Source organism: Pithys albifrons, chromosome 5 (assembly GCF_047495875.1).
Source record: "Pithys albifrons albifrons isolate INPA30051 chromosome 5, PitAlb_v1, whole genome shotgun sequence".
NCBI lineage: Eukaryota > Metazoa > Chordata > Aves > Passeriformes > Thamnophilidae > Pithys > Pithys albifrons.
Genome location: NC_092462.1, coordinates 65,808,695 through 65,835,008, shown reverse-complemented (window position 1 = coordinate 65,835,008; position 26,314 = coordinate 65,808,695).

The following is a 26,314-nucleotide window of genomic DNA, read 5'->3' as shown; positions in this document are numbered from 1 at the left end:
GAAATAGCAACACAAATCTTCCAAAGGCCTATTACAATTATCAAATAAATGAAAACAAGGAAACTGTAGAAAAAAAAAACAAGAAAAAAAACAAAAAACCAACCAAAACCGACAAAAGATCAACCACTGTAGCAATGAACAGTCTAAAGGTTTCAGATGTTTGTACATTACCCATCATCTAATAAAGAAAGCCAAGCAAGAAAAGAAAACATGAGCAAAGTTTCAGAATTTCTAATTGCAAACTAACCAAACTGACCTAACAAGATTTCATTAACATCAGCTGATTTTTGATATGCAGTTATTTTAAAAGGTCTCTTACACTAAATAAATCTTTTCTTCAGATATAAGCAGTCTCAGGAATCAGTTAGTGCATATTTTTCCATTTAACTCACAGCTGTAACTATTTCATGTTCACAGCCCTTGGAGAGACTCCCTGTTACAGGGTAAGAGTAGGAAATATTGTGATAAGAAAAATCAACTGCCCTAGCAGAACTTCTTAGGGAAAACATATAATAGGCAAAGAAATTTTTTTATTTCTATTCATTTTTATTCTGGTAATTTATTACTAAAATATACACTTCCTGTAAGAAGTGTTGAGCTCACTGGTGTTCTTTCCTTTAACATAAGAAATAGAGATTCAAAAGGCCACATCTTTGGACCTTATGTTCTATATTGTCTTTGGAAAACATGGATACAGCAACCAGGAACACCAAAGGTCACTAGAAGTCACACAAATAACCTCTGTTCACATGCAGTGTGTCTGCAGCTGGTTCTCCTCAAGGAGTCAGGGCAGTGTGACCGCTGAAGCACTGCCCTCCAAGTTCCTTCAGTGGAGAATTTCTAACATACAAGAACGTTTTAACATCCATCTTCAGCACTGGAAAAATTCATTAACCCTTTCCTGCCCAATAAAATAGGTATTTGAGGGGTGATTGCTGTCAAAGAGGCACATTTCCATGGGAAAGATAAAGTAGATAAAGCAGGTAGATAAAGTTATCACCTCTTAGAAAATACCAGAAAAACTCCAAAGAGCTTTCACATGACATTCTCTAGTATTTGGCCAACCAAGTTAATCTTATTCATTAAAATCATTGGCTACTACCAAAAGCTTTCCCTGTTTTCTTTGTTTGTTTGGTTGGTTGGTTATTTGGATGGGGTTTTTGTACTATAAACATGAATATATTTTCATTTCACTTTAAAGGACTTTCTCTTATAAGAAAGTCTTACCGAGTTGAGTTTTCTGAGGCAATCCAGAGTTTAGCACAAGAATTATATCCTATCTTAGAAACGAATACAATTTCCTGCTGAAACTGTGTTGGGTAGTTTGGTAAATCCACAACAAATATAACAATTAAGAGAATAATATACCAATATTGATTTTTTTTTCCCCAGAAACCAAGAGGCTTAACACTTTTCAAGGTTGTTTTTAATTGTCTACTACATGCTAAAAACAACTCAGTAGTACAGGGCAACTAGTTGACCAAACAGCAGTTTTTATATCCCTTTATAAAGTATGACATCAATGAAAATTCCTTCCAAGTCTTGTCTTTTTATTCTTGTTTCCCAAGCTTTGCTTTTATCTATGATCTCCTTGCTTAGAACTTTGAAAGACCACACATATTTAACCTTTTTTCCCCCAGTCAGATGCATTTAAACTGGTTTTAAAGCCTTTACAAAATGGTTTTGCACAAATTAAACCTGAATGGCCATTCTCCCCACCCTCCTATCACTTTCCCTTTGACCTTTCTGAAACCTTAAAACCATCAGAACTCAGAACACTTTACAAATTCTTATGCATCTTGCAGGACTAAATAATAGTACTGTTATATTAGACCACACTACTGAATTTACACTTGTCTTTTCAATATCTTTCTTTGTCCTCTAATGAGATTTACAGCACCTTTGCCCCATTGGTGAGGGGTCAGAATATCACATACAGCCAGATTAAAGGGACTTAGTCTTGTTCCAGTCTCACAACATGCTGGCATCACCTATGCTCCACATACTTTTTTCTCAGTCCTATTTCCCCAGTGCCCAGGCCACCTGACCCAGCCAAGAAGTGGGGACAACTCTTTTCAAAGTCTGCTGCCACTCAAAGGTCACACAAAACTTCTTTTCCCATCATCGGGCAAATCAGAAAAATACTGGTCTCTACTTGGTGGTAACATTAAAGATTGAAAACCATTAGAAGTAGGTTTTTTTCTAATCACTTGGTCTTTTACCTCAAAACACGTACTTCTCCTGATTGTCATGGAAAAAGCTAGACCCTCCCATACCTTCTCCTGTAAGAATTCTTCCTGTCAAGTCCTTGAATGTATGTAATGTTCAGAGGTTGATTGTAGTGAAAATTATGGTTCCTGAGTACCTTTCAGCATTTGATCTTTCTGTTGGGAATGTCAGAGGACTTTTTGCTGTCAGCAGAAAAGCCTGACCCTTTACTCTAAGTGAATGCCAGGAAAATGTTATTCTTTTTCTGCTCCTAGAGTTGCTATGGCTAGAGATTGATTCTTCAAAAGTTAAGTGCCTAAAAGTTTGCAGGCAAAAGCCTCCTATGCCTTTGTTTTATAAAAAGCTTTTCTGAAGTTCATGGTTGTGAAGTACCAGCATGACTGTGCCCTTGCACAACACCAGTTCTGAGGAATTGTTTGTAGAGCACCTGGTTGGCCTTGGTTTGATTTACCTCAGATGCTTTCAACTGCAGGCAGCTCTCACTACTGTTTCTGACTCAGTTTTTCTGTTCCCCACAGTAGTACAGTAAGCAGAGACTAACTGCAAAATGTTGCTTCTTTGCTTCATATTTCAGTGGTTTAACATCTGATTTTGTCTGAGGGTTTTCTTTGCATGAAGTCCACCATGAACTGCACCAGGTATCTGAGCACTTACAAAGGGATGTAGAATGAGCCATTCCCTTAGTAATTAGGTGAACTGCTATGAGATTAGATCAGGGTATAAGAAAGCAAAAAACTCAGCAAAAAGAAGTTCCTTACTGTGATCCATAATAGAATAGTTACTACCCTAAACCTGTCACATGCTGCAGGTTGTAGAACTCACCTCCTCCAAACCTATCCTTTCAAACACAAGTGATAGCTCTCAGTTAGAGCCTATATGATGCCAGTGGCTGACATTTACTATTTACTGATGCAGAAATCTCTGCTGGCATTAATAAAGACTGCTGTACAAAAATGATGCCATTGTATAACTCCAATACCTTTTTTAGTCCAGCACATTAGATGCCCATTAAACCATAAGTATGTTCTTAAGTGCTTTCCTGGATCTGGGCCACAAACAGACCCTTAAAATCAGGCTGGAGAAGGGCCCCAGAAATACAGAGTTGACTAACCAGAGTCTGAGCAACAAGTAATATAGTATTTCCTGTAAATTTATTTATAATGAGGCTTAATCGTCTTAACATGGAGGTATATTTTGGGTGGTCTCACATTGGTTATATGGATACACTTGACACAAAACAAGTGCAACAAAACCAAGCCTGCATGAAAGTCTTGTCCTTTGAAGTTTACATGGTAGAATATTCCTTTATAACAGGTTGAAACTGAATAAGGACTCCCTTACCTTGCAAAATTTGTTTACATTTTTCCATTTTGAAAGATAAAGCACAGAAGAAAATGAGAAGCATTCCCTTGTCTGAAACAGAAGAGCTGATAGAATGCTTCTGAGATGACAAATGTGATTACCTATTAATCACATTTAGCTTAATGTTATTATTTCACTTTGTCTTCTTTTAAAAAAGCCTAAGCAAGAGAGAGGGATTCTTCTCTTAGCAACATCAGTGCTTATCTTTATGATGTTACAGACCCTAGAGAAGTCTGCACATTGGCAGGCAGGCTTCTTAAATTGGTCAGGACTGCTACATGAAGTAAACTGAGAGAATATAAATGAACTCTGAGAGCAATGGGAGATAAGAGAGAAGAAAAAACTTTCAGAAAGCATTCATAGGTTTTTCCCAGAGTAGGGAGAGGAGATTAGGTCAAATAACCTTGCTAATGCAATTTTCAAACAATAGAAGTTAAGCTGTGATCTCATGTCTATTTTGAGTAGTCATGAAATATGAACAAATGAAAACTATCTTTCTTTTTCAAAGTGCAAAAAATGAAGGATTTAAAAATACCAATCTGTTTTAACTGGAATGAAATTCACTCCTGACTTAAGCTGTTGGTTTGTCTTTATAATATGTGAAAACTATACAAGCTGAGCTTGAGCAACTCTCCCTAGAGCTGACTTCCAAATTGAATAATAACACTTAAAAAGAAGATTAAGTTTAAAGAAAATGGTAACTATAGTAAGAAAATGTGATCTGAAGTTGTAAATTCATGGCCATTTTAAATACTTTTGGTAAAGATAGCCCAGTTTGGTTTAAGTTGTTCAGAATATATTGGGTATTGGAAGGCCTTTGTGACTGCCTTCTTCTTCACAGCATTATTTTTCAGACACTTGAAAACATCATGTTGACATCCACTTTGGCTACTGAAAGGATTTCTTCTGTTTGGAAATTTCTGAACTGGTGCATTTCCAGTACATCAGAGGAAATGTGAAGTGAATCCCTTGCACCTGGAGTCACATATTTTCATACTCTTCCATTAGATGGGAAACACAAGCTTGTATCTTGTCTGACAAGCAGCATTGTATCAACTATCCCTTTTTGTCCTCAATTTTCCAGATTCCTCTGCTGCAAGGTGCTCCTGCTCATCCCTCCATACTGTGCAGAGATCCAAACCTACACACAGACATCCTAAAAATTGTTTCTGTGTAGTTTCAGGTCCTTCCAAGTCCACAGAAAGATGTGAATGTTAAAGATGTAAAAGTTTAGTGAGAAGATGTAAATATTTTCTTTCATTTGCTGCTATGGAAGAAAAAAAGTTTGATCAATCTATATACAAAAGTGGGCTATAATCTAAGGAAGCTGTTTTCTTCCACCTATGACTAAGGAACAGAGAAAGGGAGGAGAGGTGGAAGAGGGAGACAAAGGGATGCTTCAATACCAGTGAAAACTATTTGCATACCATTGTTACAGGTACAATACACAAACTGGAATAAGAAATCATTAGTATATGTAACTTGAGTCTGATCTTCCTGTTGACCACATAATTATACAGAAACATTCCCTTTCACAACAGAATAAAATTGTCCCACTCTGTTGAAATCTAAAGAAGATGGTATGATTTAATTGCTGTTGGACAAGCTCCAGACCTTGGCTAAATTGCAAAGAATATCAGGTCTACTCTCTGCTTATGAGTGCATGTGCATGATTTCCACTACCACACAGGAAAATGAGAACATGATTTAAAATGTTCCTTTTGCAAGGGAGAGACCAGCTGCCCCAGAGTCAATTTGTAATCACTAGTTGACTACAACCAAAATGCAGATGCTGCTGATGGGGCTGATTAATTGAGAAAAATGAATGCTACCATTGTTATAATAAGAAATTCAATTGATCTTGCTTACTAAGATGCAACCATTTTACTGGCTGGCAATCAGCACTTCATTAACACTGTGAAAAATCCATTATACTGGATGAAAATCCCACAGCCACTTTTGCAGTCACAAGGACTGTTTTTCATTCCCCTAAGTCAGAGTAGTTGAGCCCATGGGAGTTTTTCTCTGGAGAGTTGCATTTAACAAATCCAGTAATTGCAAAACACAGAGCACCAGGAAAGCACTTGGTCTTTTTAATATCTTTCCATATGTACTTTTGCTCCAGCCTGCTCTTTCAGTCTTGGTTTTTGATCAGGTTTGGTGTCAGCATCTGAAGTGTTTTTTCCATGAATGTGATAAGCATTTGTTACATGACTGCTGCAAATACAGAAAGGGGTTTTTTATATTCCAAACCCCTTCCAGTCCTATGCTTTAGATAATCTACTAATACAAATAATGCATTCTCAACCTGTAAGTAGTTAAGGTGTATATACTAAAGGGATTTATCAGAGGAGTGGCTTTAGTATAGTTGACATGCAGTTAGATTGTAACAGAAATCATCTCACACTGTATATTACTATTTTACTTTCTTCTTCTGTCTTGTTTTTCTTTTTCATTTGATTATTTCTTGAACTGGTGTCTGATTCTGCTGCCATGATTACAGGTGCACTGACACTTCCATTAATAAATTGCTTAGAATTTTCTCCTCTAATTTAATTTTTTTAGACTAGGGAATACATCTCCTGCCCACACATATTTCTTTTTGTTTGTTTGAACATTCACACCTTACATTTTAGCTCTTTATGACAGCTCAAGTGTTTCAAAAATCTGAAATGTTGAATTGCCATGGGGACAAATTCTGGTTTCAGTTACATCTAAATAAATCCCAAATAATTCCATTTAAGCTCCATGTGGCCAAAAGCATAACCAAATCTATAACAGCCATAATTCAAATAAGTCTTGGAATCCATAATTTCTGAAGTCTCAATATAATGACACGTCTTCATGAATTAATGGTTCTTAGTGCTATAATACTCCTATAATAATAGGAATGCAGCACCCAGGATGCCAAAGAAGGCTGGTGTCCAAAGCTTTTGAAAAACTAGTCACAAGTATGCAGTCAACAACCTGGAGGAAAGAGGCCATCAATACACACCTTTGTGTACCAAGAGTCTTAATGCAGAACTCCAAAGTCTGAGTTCTAATGGAAAAGATAAGGATCCATATGCAGCCCCGACCATGTGTTCTAAAGCCAGCTCTGGCACCTGCATCAAAGGTTGTACTAGTGGCTTACTGACAGAAATTATATTGCCAAACAGGAGGGAAATACTGGTAGGGTATGTCCCCATCCAGCATAAAGAAGGGCACCAGAATCTTATTCACAGAGTAGTACAGGGATTGCTCAGGGGCATGCTCCTCACCTGGCATCTGGCAGAGGCTGTCATACATAGACAGGAGGATTTCTTCTCATGTCTGAAGCAAAGAAACACAGCGTTCAGCCAGGTATGGGTGGTGGTTTGGTCTTAGTGGCTGCCTTGATTAGGATATTGATCAAGAGAATTCACATGTAAGCACATTAAATGGGCAAGACTACTTTGCCATTTCCATGTAACTGTTTACACCAGAAGCAGCCATGTAGAAGCCTGTCTTCATTTATTTACAGGGATAATTCCAAAATTAGACCCATTGACTCAAAATCCCTTCTCCCAAAATAAAACAATCTTAAAGTCAGTGATTTCAAATACACACTGGAACTGATAATCTGAAAAAGGAAACCGCATTTCTTTCTAAAACCATGTGTAGGCTTTAACAAATGAGTTCAAAATTTAGTTTATGATTGAATGACTATCAGGCCCACTTGGGCTGAAGTAGATGGAGACATCAAATTTCTTTCTCATGACTCCATTTAATTATTAGTATGAAAGGTCAAGTCAAGTGAATTTTATATTTCAGTCTTAAAGTGGTTATATTTGGGATCAATTTCAGCTATTTGGAAACAGGAGGACTTTGCCAAGACATTTGTTTTCAGGAGCTACTACTTGTAGTCATGAACTGATAGCAGTTAAACCATCAGTTCTGAAATGAACTTTGCCCTCAGAGAACAATGGAAAAAATATTTTCTTGACTAACAATGTTTGTTTAAAATTACTTCTCTGCCTGATGACCTCATAGGGTTTTGCAATAGCTCCTCTGAACCCTGAAAAATTTCCACATATTCCATGACATTATTCGATGTCTGCCAATTTCTATGTTTCTGAAAAAAACTTCACCCAAGCTCAATCTTCCTCATAATGTTTCAACACATCTACTTTTAGTATGTGGAATGTAATAACATTATTACCAATCATATTAAATGCATAAAACAAATATATGATTCTTCAGTTTAATAATGTAAGTGATGGGAAGTGAATAATTGATCCACTTTTACTCTACTACTCTGTTGCTAATGTTAATTTTCTTTCAAAGACTTTTTTTGATTGATGCAAGCCACTTCACTGGAAAAAGGTGTATGTAATAAATCATTGATTTTGTTTCATAAATCAACTGGAATTGTATGTGAACTCAGCAAACTATTCCTGGGACGTAGGAAAGAGAGAAAGAGATTCAAATATCTCCTTTCTTAGAAGACACAAAGTTAAAACTGTATTATGAGAACTACCCTAAGAGATCAAAGACCTAATAATCATAAACCCTTTGGTTTCAGTAAAAGGCTCACAAAAATGGCATTTGGAAGCACACTTTGTCAAGGAGCTTATTTAATATGAATTACTAATGCTTTAGCCTGAAGGCACAAACACTGTTTAAAGCAGAGACTGTAGTGAGTTGCTATAGTGAGAAGCACTTACATTTAACTTCATCTGACTTCTTTGCAACAGGCCCTCCTCCAGTCAATAAATTAAAAGATGAATTCTACTTCAAGTTCCATTAGTAGTTTTATATTATGTTGAAATTTGGCCTCCAGTGCCTGATGGTTACATTACTTTCTGGTTTTAGAAATATTAACCAATATAAGTACAGAAAGCAGACATTGCAAGGAAACTACAAGGAGGAATTACTCTGTTGTATCAGAGTACAACAATTCTTTACCGGGAATTGTCAGGTCATTTAAGCTGTGTTAGATAGCTCAGTATACCTCCAGCCACACTTCAGAGCAAAGAGGTATTTTCCTTAACTGTTAGGGTTGTGCTTTGGATGGGAGGAATAGACTGAGAAGGACCATTCCAGGCACTGTTATGAGACTTCAGACAGTACTGGAACATCCATTTCATTCTTAAATTAAAGAAGTTTCTAAAGGGAGAAAAAGAAACATCCTGATATTTGGAATTCATTTGAAATTAAAAAAAAAAAAATCAAAAAAAGCCCCCAACCTGTAAAACTGGATTAAAGCATGAGAGTCCTCTGTCAGCTTTGTGAATTCATTTGCTGTGCAATGTAACTCCAAGCTTTTTAGCTTTGCCTGCTCTGTCTGTGAGATGACCTTGAACAAGTCATTCAGCTACTTTGCCTCCATAGGATCTATCTGTACTATTCTTCTCAAAGAGGATGTCCTCATCTATTCAGGCCTTACACATAAAGATAAGACAATTTTTCTTTCTTTGTTTCTTTCCAATCAGTTATACTTCAGTGCATTCAGTTGCACAGGTTCTGCTCTACTAGATATTTAAGTGAATTCACAATACAGTAGCTGTTCACAAAACAGGAATAATGAACAAAAAACTGAGAGAGTTCTGTTACTCAGAGATTTTGGATTTTACCTTCTTTTTCTCTCCCTCCCAGTCCCTCCTGTTTATCTCTTAAACACTTGTTGCATTAATTTTGCTATATGAATTCTTCCTCTGACTTTTCCTCTTTTTTTTTTCTTTCACCTTCTTGGGTTTGTTTTTACTTTGTTACTTTTCTTTCCCTTGACAAGACCTCATTCAATACAGTGTCAGGCTGCTGTTGGCAAAACTACTACTTATTTCACGGAACATAGAACAGGGACCTTTTCTCCACCTCCACATCACCATCTCTTTACTTGATTACCTGGTAGTCACATATTCCATATCTCTTACTCTACTTCCCTTGGGTCTGCCAGCTCTGCACTTTCTCTATGCACAACCCCCTCTCCTCAGCCAGGGTTACAGGCTGACTTTGCCAGCCAGGCTCTGCACAACACAAGCCCAATCATAAGGTCTCTGATTAGGGGTGCGAGGTTGTCTTTTCAAACTACTTTCAGGACATTTTTTAACACTTCATAGCTAGCATCACATGCCAATAGCTATCAGAACTGTGTCACTCCATTGCAGTTAAGTCTTGCATAATAACTGAACTTTAACAAATATGAAGCACAGCTATATAGCTCAGATCTATATGTCCACACATACAATTTATAACTATTTTAAGACTGAAAATATGGACCCTATTTTTAGATATCTAATGTAATCACATGCTCATGCCATTCATACACATCCTTCCCATACCATAGATAAAGGGAAACATTGCTCTAAGCACCAAAACAAGTAGCTCTAACTTCTCTATTTAATTTGTTTCTCATCTTCAATGCCATTGGCACAAGATGACAGCCTCCAATTCACTTTTGCATTGAGTAGGGGAGAGAGAAAAGAAAAAATGCATTACCTTTCCCACCTTCAAAAGAAGTGGGTCTTATTCTGCTTATTTACAGTGTCTAACAGAGTTAGAAACCACTTCATCAGTAAGCTAAAACTGTGGTTCTGTTAACATGGGCATCATTTTAGTCTTGTTTATTGAGAACATGCTGTCTGCTGCTCACCTGAAAAGGCTTCTATGTCTCCACAGGTTTAGCAAGATCACTCTGCAATCCAGGGCCAATTTTCAGAGGCTTGGCCAGAAAAAACCTTTCTTTCTTTGCCTTATCCCACCTTGAACACTATGGGGCTATACAAAACCAGGATTGGTAACATCTTAACTGCCGCATCAATGTTTGGCAAAAGCTGTCAGTCAGTTCACTTTCATGCTCCAGAGATTCCTTGCATTAACTGTACTGCCAAACTGTCCTACATGTGAGAGACAAGCACTTTTTTTTTCACAGTTGTTACACATTAGAGGCAATATGCTGCTCACATACCCTAAGCAGCTGCAACCATCTCAAATAAGGGGCTGGGTTTTCAGAAAACTGTCTTCTCATCTGTGCTACTTTGCACAGCACAAAGCCTACAGTGCTACTGCAGCTGCTATTGCAGAAATGCCACATGCAGCACTGACATATTGAATGGGGAGGACTGGCAGAATGAGGAGAATGAAGGAGTTAGGAAAGGCTACTAAATGATTACACTCTTGCTTCAACATGTCTTTCTGAAGAAAACAATGTAACTGCACAAGGAGGAGAAAAGGGACTGCAAACAAGTTCTGGATTTTTTAAGGAGGCACTGTTCTTAATCCCAAGGGGTTCTGCAAGCAGTGAGAGATCCAGAAGGAAAAAAATAAATACTCTGCCTATTTTTGACTTTCTTAAACTGATCTAGAATGGGTTATCAAAGGCTTGTTTCACCTGTTCCTAAAGGATTAAACCATATAACACTTAAAACAGCATTTTCTGTAGTGTGGAGCAGATAGGAGAGCTTGCATGGGAAAGTGGAATACCTTGGGAGCCTGAGGCATTTGTTCTTCTGTGTAAAGAAACCATCTGTAAGTGGCACTAAACATAGCCTGTGCCAAGGAACTGCACACAGGGTCAGAGTCAACCTCTGCGAGCTGGAAAGCCTGCTCAGTCCAACAGCAAACCTGAAGCAGGAAAGGTCAGAGGTTCAATGCTAAACATGGGAATGCAGCACGTTTTCTGCAGAGAGAGCTCAAGGCAAACACCCATCTAGGTTTGGGATAACAATGTTCCTGTACTCAGACTGAAAATAGCAACTGCATGCAAATCTGCATCCTCATGAGGTGTGGCAGGGAGAATATTCTTCCTACTACTTTTATTTGTTCATCCCTCAGGTAATCTACTAGACTCCTTTCCTGAAATGGATTTTGATTAAATATTAAGAGATAGACAAAAATAAAATAAGATCAAGGCTGTGATAGTATACAAGATAATAATATCTGGGCTGAGAGCAGATGAAGAGAAGCAGCATACTTAAGGAGGATGTTAGTTCTAATGGCAAACATACCTGAGATTGAGCATATATGTTTCAGATTGTTCTTACACATTTGATTACTTGAACTTTGATACAATTATCTTATTACTTATCCATACTTAAAATGGAATTGAAACAAGTCTGAGGAAATAATAAAATCAGTCAAGCAAATATTTCTTCTAAATTTACATTCAGAGGAGCAAAATGTGTGTGCTGGCCTTTTAGCATAATGGATAAAATTGACGAGAAAACAAATTTTACTCATCTCACTGAAAAAAAAAATGCCCAAAGGATTTGTGTGAATAGGATGTTGAAAAAGTGAAATTAATAAATAAGAGAGTATAACATATGAATGGATGTTCTATTTAATAATGCATGTTGTCTTTCCTAAGAAAATATGGGCTTGGCTTTTTTTATCTCTACAATATAGGAAGCAAAGATAAATAATTTCTCAGCCTAGAATAAGAAATTCTATTCAGCTCCCTGAGGGCTTTATTCTGCCCTGTTTCATAGTGATGTCCAGTTGAGAACAGTTTGGCTGCTGTCAGTCTCCTTAAGTGACAGAAATTGAAGCCTGAGGTTTTGCCAGTATAAAAAACATTTGCAGCAACTTTTTTTCCCTAGGAAAGGAGAACATTTGCATCAAAGGCTAGGATTGTGTATCTGTGCTTTCACCATCCTTTTTCCTGGATAACATTGAAGTAAACTAGTATCAAGCTTCCCACATCCCCAATACCTGCTAGGAGTCTCCTCTTCTGCACTACAGTTGTAGGGAGAAAATTAAAGTTATATAAAGGAGTAATGGATTCCACAAAGCTGTATTTAACTCACACAGAAACACTTCTACTGAATTTAAAGCCATCCCCAGTCCTGCTCCTTGCTGCATACTGCCATCAGAAATGTACAGCACCAACCCTACAGTGGTTCTAAATACAATACAAACATATACTATCAACAGATCCCACCTGTCAGAGCTCTTCTGCTCACTGACCAAGCTGGGACATGTGGCAGCAGGAAAGAAGTTTCTCACCAGCATCTGCAGGCATCAGTCCAATAACAAAAGAAAAACAGAGGTGTTTTAATAATTTCTTGTGGAAAGAGAAGCAATCTGACTTTCTCAAAGTCAAACTGAGAGTAAATTCAAGACCTGATGCAACTCACCTGGCTTCAAAGGATGAAATCCAAGTACAGCCAGTGACAGGTTAACCCTCCAAGGCATTGCCCCAACAGCCCTCCTGAGGTGGCTGACAAACCATACCAATTTTATCCAATACTTTCCCACTGAGAACTTACCAGCAGGAAATGCCAGCGTACTAAAAGAAAATAGTTCAGTAGGTTGCTGTCTGTTGAACAGGATAACAGAGGTTGAAATCGTGTGTGTGACAAATTCATGTGAAAAAAAGAAATAAAAAAGTCTAGAAAACATTAACCCACACCAGAGATACACTCTATCTGTAAAAAGCAGACAAAGAGTACAAACTCAATACATTTTATTGCTCTGAAAACACACCTAAAGAATAAATGTGAGTTTCTTATGGTCTTGTTTTACTTTTTCTGCCATTAGATTAAAAAAATATACAAAAATTTTCAGGTATTTTTCACAAGTAGATGTTTTTGCAGGATCAAACTAGCTCTTTACCAAATAAGGTCTACAAAGCATGACATAAATTTATATAAATAAAATTTGATACCATAAATCCTCTGTTTAGAATTTAGTATTTTTTTTTAATTTGTTATTCTGTAATTCAGAACTTCCAGTCACACTTACTGAAGAGTTTGTTTCAATAGCATGCCACAAACAGTCTAGCTCAATAATTTACAAAGTACCCATAGTCTGTAATTAGTTTGCCTGGACTGTTCTGTGAGTTACTTATGAATAATGAATACATTTGAGGGGAAAAAAAAATCTAATATATCTCTCTGTTCATGTATTGTCCATTACTGAAATATGAAAACATTCTTAAAGAGATCACAGATGAAGTCAAAGCATTTTCTAGATTAAAATATTACAACTTGGTTCTACCTGCAAATGATTACTGCAAGTTATTAAATTAAAGACAAAACTCAGTGTAGGTGTTCTTAAAAATTACTGAAGTGTCTCAGCCAAAATCTTGAAAATTAATACAAAAGTAGAATATTACAGGATGCTGAGTGGATCTTGTTCATATAAAAAGAAGATTTTATCAAGTAATATCTAACTTGTCCTGTGAGAGTTCAATGTCGCATTGCACAAAGACAACATACTGCACAGCTTCACACTGATAAGAAAAACACACGTAGTAAGTTAGTTTGGATAAGGGAAACATGACAAGCAAGTGACCACAACTAACCATGACTTTTGCTGCTGGGAATATAGGGAACCTGAGCTTTATATCAAGTGTATGAATATCAAATCTATAGTTTAAGTTATCAGATAAGATCATTTGAGAAAAACCAGGATTTGAGGGTTTGGGGTATTTAGTGCTTTGTGGATTTGGGGCTTCATTTTCGTGGAGTTTTTTTAGGGACAGAAAATGAAAATGGAAGCTCCTAGGCAGCTGTAATGCCAAGCAATTACATCTGCCACATGCCTCAGCCTGGATCCAGAGAAAAAAAGGCACAGAAATAACAGGCTTCTGTAGGGAAAGCTCTCTTTCAGTGAATCAAATGCTTAGAGATAGTGCCAGAATGACAGGAACTGAAATTACTTATTTCTCTCCCAAAACAGATGTGTGCAACCCATGCACAGTGCAAGCTTACTCTCACCACCATCCCAGGTCATTTGGGGTAGATGAGAAAGCTGCTACTAGTAAGAAAACCAGTAACCCCCCAACTTCTCATGCATGATATCCCTTCTGGAGCCAGTGTTCAGCTGTACAAACAAGCTCAGCTTAAATTTAGTTGTTGAGACTGTGAAACATTTGGCTCATTCCTCACTCACACATGTACATGCAGACATAGAGATCTGATGGGGACACTGTAACTTCAAGTAGAGAATAAAAGGTATCGCCACCAACACATCAAACTGCAGCTAGTTCTGAAGAAATGTGAGCACCTTTTCTCTTCAGATACAAAAACAAACTTCTAAGAAAATTTGAAAATCCTTCAGACAAGCATCCAAACCCTGAAAGCTTATTCCAACCCATTTTGAATCTAAGCTGATACGGAAATATGTGTCTTCATGTTGACTCACATCACTTGCATTCTGATACTCCATGGCAAAAAAACCCAACCAACCAACCAACCAAACAAACAAAAAAAAGTCTACTTGCCAGTTTTCTTTTGAAGGTGCAAGTAGAGGGATTTAAGAATTGAGTACAAATTAATTTTAAATATTCTCAAGTAACAGGAGTTCAACTGCCTGAAGAGACTAAAGAGGATCTTTCTCTTGTTGGATGAGTTTACAGTGTCAGATACTGTTTCCATCCCCAAGTACAGAGGAATGAGCCACCCTGAAACCATGACCAAGAAAGTGAGGACACATGGTTCCACTCCTTGAGATAAGAAGAATTTAGGAGAGTGTTTCTCCACAAAAAAATAAGTACATGAATAGATTTTCTTTTGCTGTCTCCTCAGTCTAACATATCATTTAAAAAATGACAGGTTCAGATAGCATATTGCAAAACACATCAGATCTCTGCCTTGGTGAATATGATTTTAACACAAATATGCAGCATTTATGTCTGTATTAGTAGCATCATTGAATATCTTCTCCTAGATGGCAGGCATGCTGTTATTAAAGTATAATATCTAGGAAGGAAACAGCTCAATTAGGGTTTTCAGAAGGTATTTAATTTTACTCCTCTTCACAATCCTCACATCACATTTGCTGAACTAAGAAAAAAAGTTATGAGTGTTATTTCAGGACGCTTAACCTATAATTATGTTCCTGTTTCAATGGCATCACTTCTAAGGAGACCTCGCTAGCTGCTAAGCAAACCTCTTTCTTATGGAAATTTCACTCATCTCTCTCCCTATGACTAACTCTAATTCACAGGATTTCTTCCCAGCCAGCCCATGTTCCCCTCCTTCCCTTAAAGAAAACAGCTGACTAGGAACAAATGTGATTATTTGGAAGGGAGAGAGGTTGTTTTGCTTTGGCTTCATTCTTTTAGTTTATGATATTTCTGTTTTCTACGTGAAGAATCATCTGCTAGCAAAGACTCTTGTGGGATTCTGTGAAAGCTGGAACAGCCTCTAATTACTGAAGGACAGAAATGAGAACTAACAGGAAGGCTGAGCAGCCCTCTTCTTGCTGCTTCATACTTTATTCCTCTGAGACCAACTAAAAACAGGCAGAAGTCACCATCCATGTGGGTACGCACAGTCTGTTCCTAGGACTGGGAGTTTTGAGGTTTGGATCCCAGCGTGGCTTGCACGCACATGTTTCTATGTGTGCTCTTATGATAGCATGCTTCCCAATTGAAATTGCACCTTTCCTACTAATTGTCTCTTTCCTAAATCGAACTCACCTTTTCACTGTCAAAACTATGAAGTGGTTCTAGGAAAAGCTGTAAGCACCACAAAAAATACCCCAAACCCCCAAAAAACAACAACAAAACACACACCAACCCACTCCCCCAAAAAGAACCAAAAAACCCCAAACAAAAACAAACAAACAAACAAACAAACAAACAAAAAAGGGAAAGTCTGATCTCATGTTCCAAAGAGTCACAAATAACAACTTCAATGACACTGACAATATTCATACAAACCCAGTTTCTTACACAGAATCACAGTATGGTTCAGGTTGGAAGGAATCACGGTAGGTCATCTGGTCCAACCATCCTGCTCAAGCAGGGTGACCTTAGAGCGCATGGCACAGAATTGCATCTAGACAGCTAGACAGTTCTGAAATATCTCCAGTGAGGGAGACTCTACAACCTCTCTGGTCAATCTGTTCCAGGGCACGGTCACTGCACAAGTAAAGAAGTTCTTCTACATGTTCAGGTGGAACTTTCTGTGCATCAGTTTCCACCCGTTGCCTCTTGTCCTATTGCCTAGTACCAGCCCCTGGATACCTTCCTTTCAGATACTTATAGCAAGGATGAGGTCTCCTCTGTCAATCTTTTCCTGAGGCTGAACAGGCCCAACTCTCTCAGCTTGACCTCATCAGAGTTGCTCTTTCTTTCAGACTAGCAAATTGCAAGGCCCCTACCAAATACAATTGTGCTAAAATGCTGCAGTTACAACACTAGGCAAAACAGGAAGACCCTAAAAGCCAGTCCTCATGTGTGAGTAAAAGGGTTTATCACCAGGCAATTCAGAAGCAGAAGTGTGACAAGTGCAGAATGCAGCCGTGCTGTATCATGCAATGGAGCCATCCAGGCTGGCACCTTGTTTTCAGCACTGACTGCTGTTTAAAATGACATGTAAGCAATTCTAGCAATTAGCAACTTTACAATCTCCTTGAGGCTAGCATCTCAACAGCTAAACTGTGTACTGCTATTAGATCTATTTCTTTATATACCTTTATAACCTAATTTTACTTGTCTCCAAGAGTACAGGAGGAAAAAAAAACAAAAGAGAAAATCCAAATTTGCTGTTAACTAAGAGGACATTTAAAGGACTCCTCTAAAATATGGTCTATCCTCTCAACTTTCAGTTCACAAGACTTCACTAAATAGAAGTATATATTTGGGAGTTTTAAACACTGAATTTTTTCAGCTTCACAAAGTATACAGAAATGCATGCCCTAAATATTTGTGTGACAAGCCAGTGCTAAGCAAAGCAGTCCTAAGCAAGCCTGCTGCTGAGTCACACCCATGCCGTGCTCCTCTGGAAGTTGCAAATTAGTGTGTAGAAAGAGCATGATGAGGAGCAGAATCAACAGAGCTCAGACAAAGCTTCAGTTTTATCCTCCTGGAAAATAAACACATCTATATTTATTGAAAAACCGCTGGGACTTGTGTCTCCAAGAGTACTTTTAACACATCACATTGAAGCTGTACACCACTAGTGAATTATTAAGTCTGTGCAATGGGAGAATAGAAAGAAAGATGAGAAGGAATAAGAAAAACTTACCTAGAGGAGTGTCAATAAAAGGACTGAGACACTCCTATTGCACACCAAAAAAGACTATCTAGTAGAAAGTCTGATCAGTTCTTTAATGATGATAGCCACAGTAAGAGTGAAAACAAAATTAATAAGCATTACCTGGGAAAAAGGGCACAGAATAAGTACACTGCGAACATGTGCTATTTGATTCGCATTTTTTTTAAACATATGGCATTGTTCACTGCTGGCTTTGGCATCAGTGATCTAACCTAGAAAAGATGGTAGTCATTTCTTGGAAAAAATAATGAAAGGATTTCCCACTTGTATTACTTTCCTCAGCCAAAAACATAATAGCTAATACTGACTGAGCCAGTGCTCCTATTTACTCATTCTTGCTGATAAATACAGATAATTTATCTAGTACATCTACTACACAATAAACAATAACTTTAATTATTTGAGAAGAATTCTTACCTTCTCTAATTTCAAACCCTTCTAACATCTGCTTTAACTCAGAGTGGAGCACTGAGTTGTCACATGAGAATTGTTATTATTTATAGTAATATGGCAATACAAAGCATAAAGGTATTGCAAAAGAAAAGAGGCATTTAGCCATTTTGGTTGTAATATAGCCAGCCAAGAAAATGTATAAGGGAAAAGAGAGAAAGAGAGAAAAGAATGAGAGCTAAAGGGAAAAGAGAGAAGGAAACAAAGAGGAAATAGTGTCTACAGTCGTTACAGTTTTGATCCAGGCCTTACCTAGTAACCAGTGGTAACTAGGGAAAGGCCCATTTCCCAGGTATTCCACACTTGGTTTGTTTTGGGTTTTTTTCTTCCACATAACAAGGGACTATAACTAAGAGAGAGGCAGGAAGTTGCCTTCCTTCTTCTTCTGGTGAGGCTTGAGAGCAGGGGGTCCAGGCGTCAGTCTCTTATCGGAGCCACGCAGGAGATCGTGAGAGGGAGAGAGTAGGAGGGAGCTGGTTTTGAGAGTTGTTGGTGAGATTGTATTTTGCCAGTTTTTAGGGGGTTTGATTGTATTTGTCTGTTTTGTTTTTGTTTTGTCCCTCATTTGTCCCTGTTTCCCCTTCCCTTTTTTTTTTCCTGGGAGCTCCTGATTGTGTGTATAAATTGTATATGTAGTTGTAAACGTTAGAAAATATATATATTCTGATTTAATTCAGTTTCTCTCAAGTTCTTGTCTTCTTTTCAGGTTTTTTCCCCCCTTTCTTTTTTCCCTTTGCTTGGAAGAGGGGAGGAGGAGAGGGAAGGCAGTTTGGGCTTGGAACTGGGGGCTGGGTCAAACCTAGACACCTTACTGGAGGTTCTGGTGACTCCCATGTGTCAGAGGGAGGCTGTTTTTGCGGAGGTATGATGTTTCTGCAGAGCCTGGAGGTGCTGGTTTTTTGCAAAATCATTTAGGCTTGGAGGGGCGTGGCTCACTTTGGAGGAGCCGCTGCCAAACCTGAGGCAGTAGTGATGGGTGTTTGCATAAAGGGCCCCTTTTGACACAGCCTGGTTAGTAGGAGATAAGCATCACAGGCCCAGTGAGTTGCTGTTGGTCTTCTTCAGACAGGCATCACACACTTAAAGAAACACCACACATCCACGCCTCCCTCCCTGGGCCTTCACAAATTAACAGTCTGTGGGCTATGGCTTCCCTCCCTCAGCCTTTATCTTCACTCTCCTCACTTCTTTGCACAGCTTGCTATACTACCAATGTCTTATGACAATTAAAAAGGTTCAGCGCCTCACAAGCACTTCAAGACTAAAGTTCTGTGTAAGTCAATGGGCTACTGCCATCATCCTGTAACATATGTCCTAGTGGTAGGTTGGCTTTGGGAGTGTTTTCTTCTATTCCTGATTTAAAGGGGGTCACTTATCTAGGAAATACATCCTTGCTGATATAAACTCGTTACCCTTGAATGATAATCCATATGATAGGGAAGCAGAGTCAATACTTTCAGCTAGACACTGTGCACCATAGAGCTAATTTCTGAAAATGCAAAATTAAGCACTCTGAAGTTTATTCTTGTCAGTTTAGAAGTATTCAGCACCCCTTGGAATCAAAAGGAATAACATCTGGCTCAGACTCATCTCAGTTTTGAACATTCAGGAGACCTGTAAATGCATTTGTGGGTTCTGGATTATGCATTTAATTCTCAAATGAAATTAAAATCTTCAGAGTGCTGCAAAAGGCAGGAAGGTAAACTGCAGAAAATTATGGGAGTCTACTGCAGATCCACTAAAAACAAACAAACAAACAAAAGTAAAACACAGGCATCACATCTTCTGATGCTAAAGAAAAGCTTCCGAAAGCAAAGGAGACTCATTGAGATCACTAAAAGCCAAGGCTACTCAGGTGTACTTTTGACTTTGCTGTGTCATGATATCCTACAAAGCCTGTTAAGCACTGTCTGAACAGTTAAGGAATCTTCAGGGCTTGAAAGTGCCCTCACTGATTTTCTGTTTCCCACAATCTATACAATTCCACTCAATTTTCAATATGTTTTTAAAGTCTAAAAATAGTAAAAAAAAAGAAAAAAACTTGGAATGTTTGCTTCCTAAGTTCAGCTGAAGAAAACTGATATAAGAGTAATAAAATGAGCCTGACAAAGAGACAGTCAAAACTGATATATGGAAATGCACTGGGAAAACAGAGTACGCTGGGAGCAAGGGTGGGCCCCCTCTTTAAGTAGAATCTAGTGCTGAGCATGAACCATACCAAGTCAAGAAGTTAAGATGGGAGAGTAACAGCATCACAGCTGCTCCCAGGCTTGGTTAAGAGGGAACTTGAAATCTCACTAATTTTGCAGTGAAGACACCCAAACACTTTGTGTTACAAAGGAAATAAATTGGACACTTCAAAGACAGATTTGCAGCTGCTCTTGAAGACCCTGTTGATGAAATCCAAGCAACTGAGTCAGGGGAAAAAAAAGAAAATAGTGTCATTTCTCTATTCTCCAGTCCATTGCTGCTCACACAAGCCTGTGCTCTCTGATTACTGGGACAGCAGCAGTGGCTCTCTGGTGAGACCCCCATAGTGGTAGAGACTCTGACTTACAATAATCTTCCTGTACTGAGCACATACAAGTATGTACATACAGATAGTTCCCATCCCTGCACACTTCTCGTTTAAATTCACTAGAGGCAAAATCCAGAACAAACCAGCATAAGGATGGGAGGCTGCCACAGCACTGGTGCAATGAGCAGCAACATTGGGGTTCTTCTCATGCTATGTATGTACAATACAATAAGTATACATCTAATAAAGCTCAAAAGTTACATTACTTTTGTTCTCTTCAACTCCTTTACAGTCATGATCCAGGCCTGTGAGATTATTAAGTTCTTTTACTTTAGAGCTGAACAGTTCAGGGCAGTAATTCAGAATGAACAAAACTACATATGTTAAACAAATCAGGTCAAAATTAGAAACACAAACACATGTCCCTCTCCAGTCCTCCATACACCCCATCTCACCGCCCTTTTTCTGTGGATGTTTCAGTGACAGTAAGAACAGTCTCTCATTTTCAAAAATCAAAAGTCTGATGGGATTTGAGACAGCCATAACAGCTTGCAACACATTAATTTCCACACACACACCTCTTCTGTGTCTTCCCAAGAAAGAGACATTTGTGAAACACTTTTGAGTGTTTATAAAATGCAAACCACTGCAGGAATGCAAGAGGTCTGGTAAAAGGCAGGCATTTGTCCTTAGGCGGGTAATGTCAGTACCTGAGGCAGTTTCTTCAGCTATAGCATTTGCCACAGTGTGGTACAGAACTGCCTTTGAGGCTCTGTACCAGGCACAGGCTACTAGAGCTGCTGGTTGGTGGGTAGAGACTGTTCTGTGTCTGCTACCAAGTGCAATAGTGATGTTGGGTGAATTTTCTATTTGTCTGAATGCAACCATTACCTCCTGTGTTTACACAGCTAACTTTGGGCAGGGGGGGAAATAAGAGTATTTTTGTTCTGTTTGTAGGCAGCACAGTACACTAGGGACTGGATCAGTTTTTATTTCTTAGTAACCTTTCAAAAAGGGACTCTGACAACATGCTTGTTTTCCAGTGTGCTCTAAAGAAAGAGAAAACTGAGTAATGGAACATTTTTTATATTTCATTTGAAGTTTGAATCTTGCAGTCTGCAAAAAAAGCACATAGTAGACTGCAATAAATAAGCTTTATTTCTTTGCACTGAGAACTGATTTTCTTAAGTTCCATTAAAATGTCTCATAAGTTCAGCAAACATCTTTCTTGCACGAGTTAGGAAGGATGTTGGTTTCCTACATTCCTCTGAAGCACAAAGTACCTGCCTGCTGCATCACTTGGCCATCCATTTGGTTCCCAAAGCTGCTGCTAACTCTGGAGTCAATACGGCTACTTAACTATTGTTTTAACTATCACGATTGAAGGCCATAAAAGAGCCAAAATTCATACAAGGAGAAAAAAAGCTTCATTGTTAAGCCAATCAACATTACCAGGGTTGAAAAATATAAACAAACAACAAAAAAAGGCAAACTTTCAAGCACACAAGCTTTTCTTCATGCCTAAATCAGCAGTCATCCTGCTACAGGAAAGGTGAGAACTCCTGCCTGAAGTTTCTGTATATAGCATATAATGGAACTCCTTAAGAAAGGAAGGGATTGAGTTAAAATGAAGTTCTAGGGTGCTGAGGAAACATAATGATCTGGAGCAATGACCAGGTCAAACAAGATGAGCTATTCAACTCTTTGGCCTTTGAGGATGTGAATTGTTAAAGAGACTTCCAGCAGAAAAAGCTAATTTTTTTGATTACCACATAAATAAATTCAGGGTTGGGGGGGGGGGAGCGGAGACATCTATTTTATAAAAGCTCAAAAAGACAAAAAGCAGTTTTTCCTCCTCCGTGTTGTCATAGGAGAGATTGATAGCACCATTATAGCAAGCCTCAGGATTTGTAGCTTAGATGTAGAAAAAACAGATACATTTCTGGGTCTGATTCAAGATCTAAGGAAGAATATAGGCTGAGATAGCCTCACACAGCCTTACTTTTTATAAGAAGGGAAAAAAGATGATGGGGTTTACATCTCATTTTGCAGTTGAAATGAATATTCTGAAGATTTACATTATTAGTCATCCAAAGTCATGTGCAGCACTGGTGAGGGAATAGAACTAGAAAAACTGACAATATGTCCAACATCAGGGTATAACTTCAAGAAGAAAGAAAAGAAAAACTATGTGTTCGTACTGAGTTTTGTTCTCAGCCAGCAAAGACTGAATTCTGGAAACAGTAAAATATATTTCAATTAAGAGACAAAGCTTACGTATAGATGGGAATTGCAAGGACATAACTATACACAAAGAAAAGTGTGAATTTACAGACACCATGGCTTTTGCTTTAGTACTCAATACAGATAAGCTCAACGTGAACTAAGAATGACACAAAACAAGGTACTTCACCTCACTTTGAAAATAGTGCAAGTGCAGAATAAATGCAAAGTCAACAGGGCTTTTAGCATGGAGAGCTTGAACTGATGAACTAACATGCTACAAAATCTGTGCCCTAAGTTTTGTCTGTCCTCAATGTCTAAGAATGCATGGATGAGACAATGGAAAACAGGTAGTAGTTTGGGGTTATGACTTTCCTTAGCCTTGCTGAGGCCTGGGGTCAAACTTTTCACTTCTTCACCACAAGGATGAGAAGAAAATCTGGTCTATGTGCATCACCAGGGCCTCAGGATACTGGTGTTCAAAATCCTTTTCCTGTAGCAGGCTTCTCAGGGACAAAATAGTTAAGGCTAGTCCATGAAAGAGCAAGTTCCCCAAGACAACAAGTGGCTCATGAGAGTACCCAAGTACAAACACATCTCTGTTTTCAGCCTGTGTATGTGTGCACCTCGGCCCATGGCTGCACAGCTCAGGTCCTTCCTTGGGACTATGTCTCGATATTCTGGCAGAAGTTTCTCCATATATTTCATTCCAAGGACAGGATTTGGCAAGTGTTCTACCAGTAAGTTTAAATTATCTATGGAAGATATCTGTCTTCCCTCAAAAAGGCATGAACCCCAATGTATTTTGGTGAACAAATTCCATCTTTTCCAGGCATGCAAAGCCTTATCTCTTACTAAAGACACCCTGAAGACCGTAGTGAAAGGGTCTCTCTCCTTCCTTCTAGTAAATTTACTGCAGGTGAAAAACAGAGTCAAACCAACAGCCCCCATGGCCAGAACACAGACAGCCTTGGGAATAAAATGGGATTAAAAAAATAAGAAAAGCACAGAAACTCCTACCTGTCTGTAGAAAAATATTCAACGTCAAGACCAGTTTGCTCTCATTCAGCCCTTGAGCATGTTTTGAAAGCTACAGGAATCTAAATACCAAAGTGTTAAACCCTCCCATAAAAGGTGGGATGCAAGATGCAATTTAGTCCAAGACATAACCAACATGAAATGTTGAGGACAGGCAACTTGGAAACCTTATATTGGCAAGTGGGTGTACTGTGTTACAGTTGCCATTAAGACCACTCAATCAAAGCCCTTTTTTTGTGTGTGGCAGAAAACACAACGTGATATGAACCCATGGGTTTTTTAAACAATAAACTGGCTAACAATATTTTAGCAGGAAGGTTGCCACTACAAAATTACCATATCAAGTTCACTGTTCTCCTACTGTCAATATGAAGCCAACTCTGTGGTCTGGACAATTGGACAACTGGCTGTGTGCCTAGACATTAAAATCAGAGATTCTAAGGATAATTCAGGATGGAAGGAACCTTGGGGTATCCAGTCCAATCTCCTGCTCATAGCATGTCACCAATGAAATTACACCAGGCTGTTTAGTGCCATGTCCAGGTAGGGCATGAAAATCTCCAAGGAAGAAAATTGTACAACTTCACAGGGCAACCTGCTCCAGACTTGCCTGTCATCATAGTGAAAAATAAAATTCTCCTTTACTGATGTTCACTGTCACACATCCTTCTGCCAGGCTCCACTGTAGAGACTGACTGCATCTTCTCAATAACCCCTTAATTGGAAGTCTGCTATTTAGTCCCTCTAAAGCCTTCTCTTCTCCAGGCTGAGCAATCCCACTCCCTCAGCTTCAAAGATCAAAGATGTAACAGGTGAGCAATCTCAGGACATTTTGCCACAGTGGTGCAGGTGTGGCAGGCTCCAGCCTGAGTACAGCTCCTTAACCACTACCCTCTGAGCCCAACCCTCCAACCAGTTATCAACACACCTGGTGATCCAGCCATCCAGACTTGATATTTCAGCTTGGATCCTAAAATACTGTGGGAAACACTACTGAAAAAACATGACTGAAGTCGAGGCAAGTGACACCCACTGCTCTCCCCTTGTCGCAAAGTTATTTTGTCACAGAGGACAGTCATTTTGGTCAAGCATGGCTTTCCCTTGTTAAATCCATTTCAGCAGTTCCAAATCACCATCATCTTCTCTCAACTGCTCATTGCAGAAGCCCCAGTGAGACACAAGTCTGCCTGTACTGACTATAGAGCTGTAATAACCATCTCTCTACTCAGGATCCTGAATTTCTCCATTCCCAACCTGAGAAGGCAACTTGTCTTTTATTATTTGAAAGATATCTCATCCCTCATTCAGAGTTGTGGAGCCTGCTGTGTAGGTTGCCTTTGCCTGTCTGGATCAGCCAGTCTCCCTGTGCTTCAGTTATTCATCCAACAACACTTCAAAAGTCGTCATGAAGACGGACCGATGAACTCAGAGCTCAGGCACAGCACAACAGCAGTAGCAGTACGAGGAGGCAGAGTCTTACTCCTCCACCGCTTCTTTGACTGTAGACGAAGAAAATAGTAAAATATTTCAGTATATTTCATGTCTAAATCTGTTCACTTTCTGATCCCTCTGCATAGATAACTGGCTCTGGTGACCTTTGAGACTGTGTTTATTTGATACTGTCAGCCTCCATATAACCCCTGTCTCAGTCCCCACTGAACCCGTGACCTACACAAACTGACCTTCACACTTTTCCTCTCCAATTGTTTTAAATTAATTCCATATACCTCTGGATTTTATAAATTATTTTGATTTTTACCATGGATCAATCTTCAATTCCTTGATCTAGTAACCAAAACATTAGGTGACCTTCTGAACTAGAGGGTAGTCAAGTGTTAAAACATTTTATTTAAGACAGAAAGCAGAATTTAACATTGTAACAGTACTTACTGTATTTTTGATAATGTCTGAGAATTGCTAATGCATCGCATTTCTCAGGAAATAAAAATTAAATCAAATGTTAAAAGTATAAGTTGGAAAATAGGGATGTGAAAAGTTTGGGAATTCCACCCAAGCACAGGATGCAGCAAAAGGCCAAATCTTAAAACTGGCAGAGGAGGAGAATGGAGATGTTGGAGACAGACCAGAAATATGCAGTCCATGTATTTATAGGAGCTGCAGTGGACAAGAATGACACTATTCCAGAGCAGAGGGATTTTAATGTTACTCTTTCAGTTTAAAGCAGGATTTTATATATATGCATAAAATACTTATTTGCATACACACAGACACATCAGTAGATCATGAAGACCTTTAAGTAATACAGTTATAGAAGAAAAACAAGGGCAACAAAAGATCAAATACGTTGCCAATTCAGAATTGTAAAACAAAACCAGAATATGTTGGTAAGGAAACAAAAAAGTGCCTAGGATTGTTCAAACATGGCATGCACTGAGATTAAATATGGCCTTTATTAAACATGGTTGCATTTATTCCATTTAATGCAACAAACTCTTTTCTCAATTAAAAAAAATTAGATGCTGCCTATAATCTTGGCCTTAAGCTGCCGAAGAGACAAGAAGTGAGA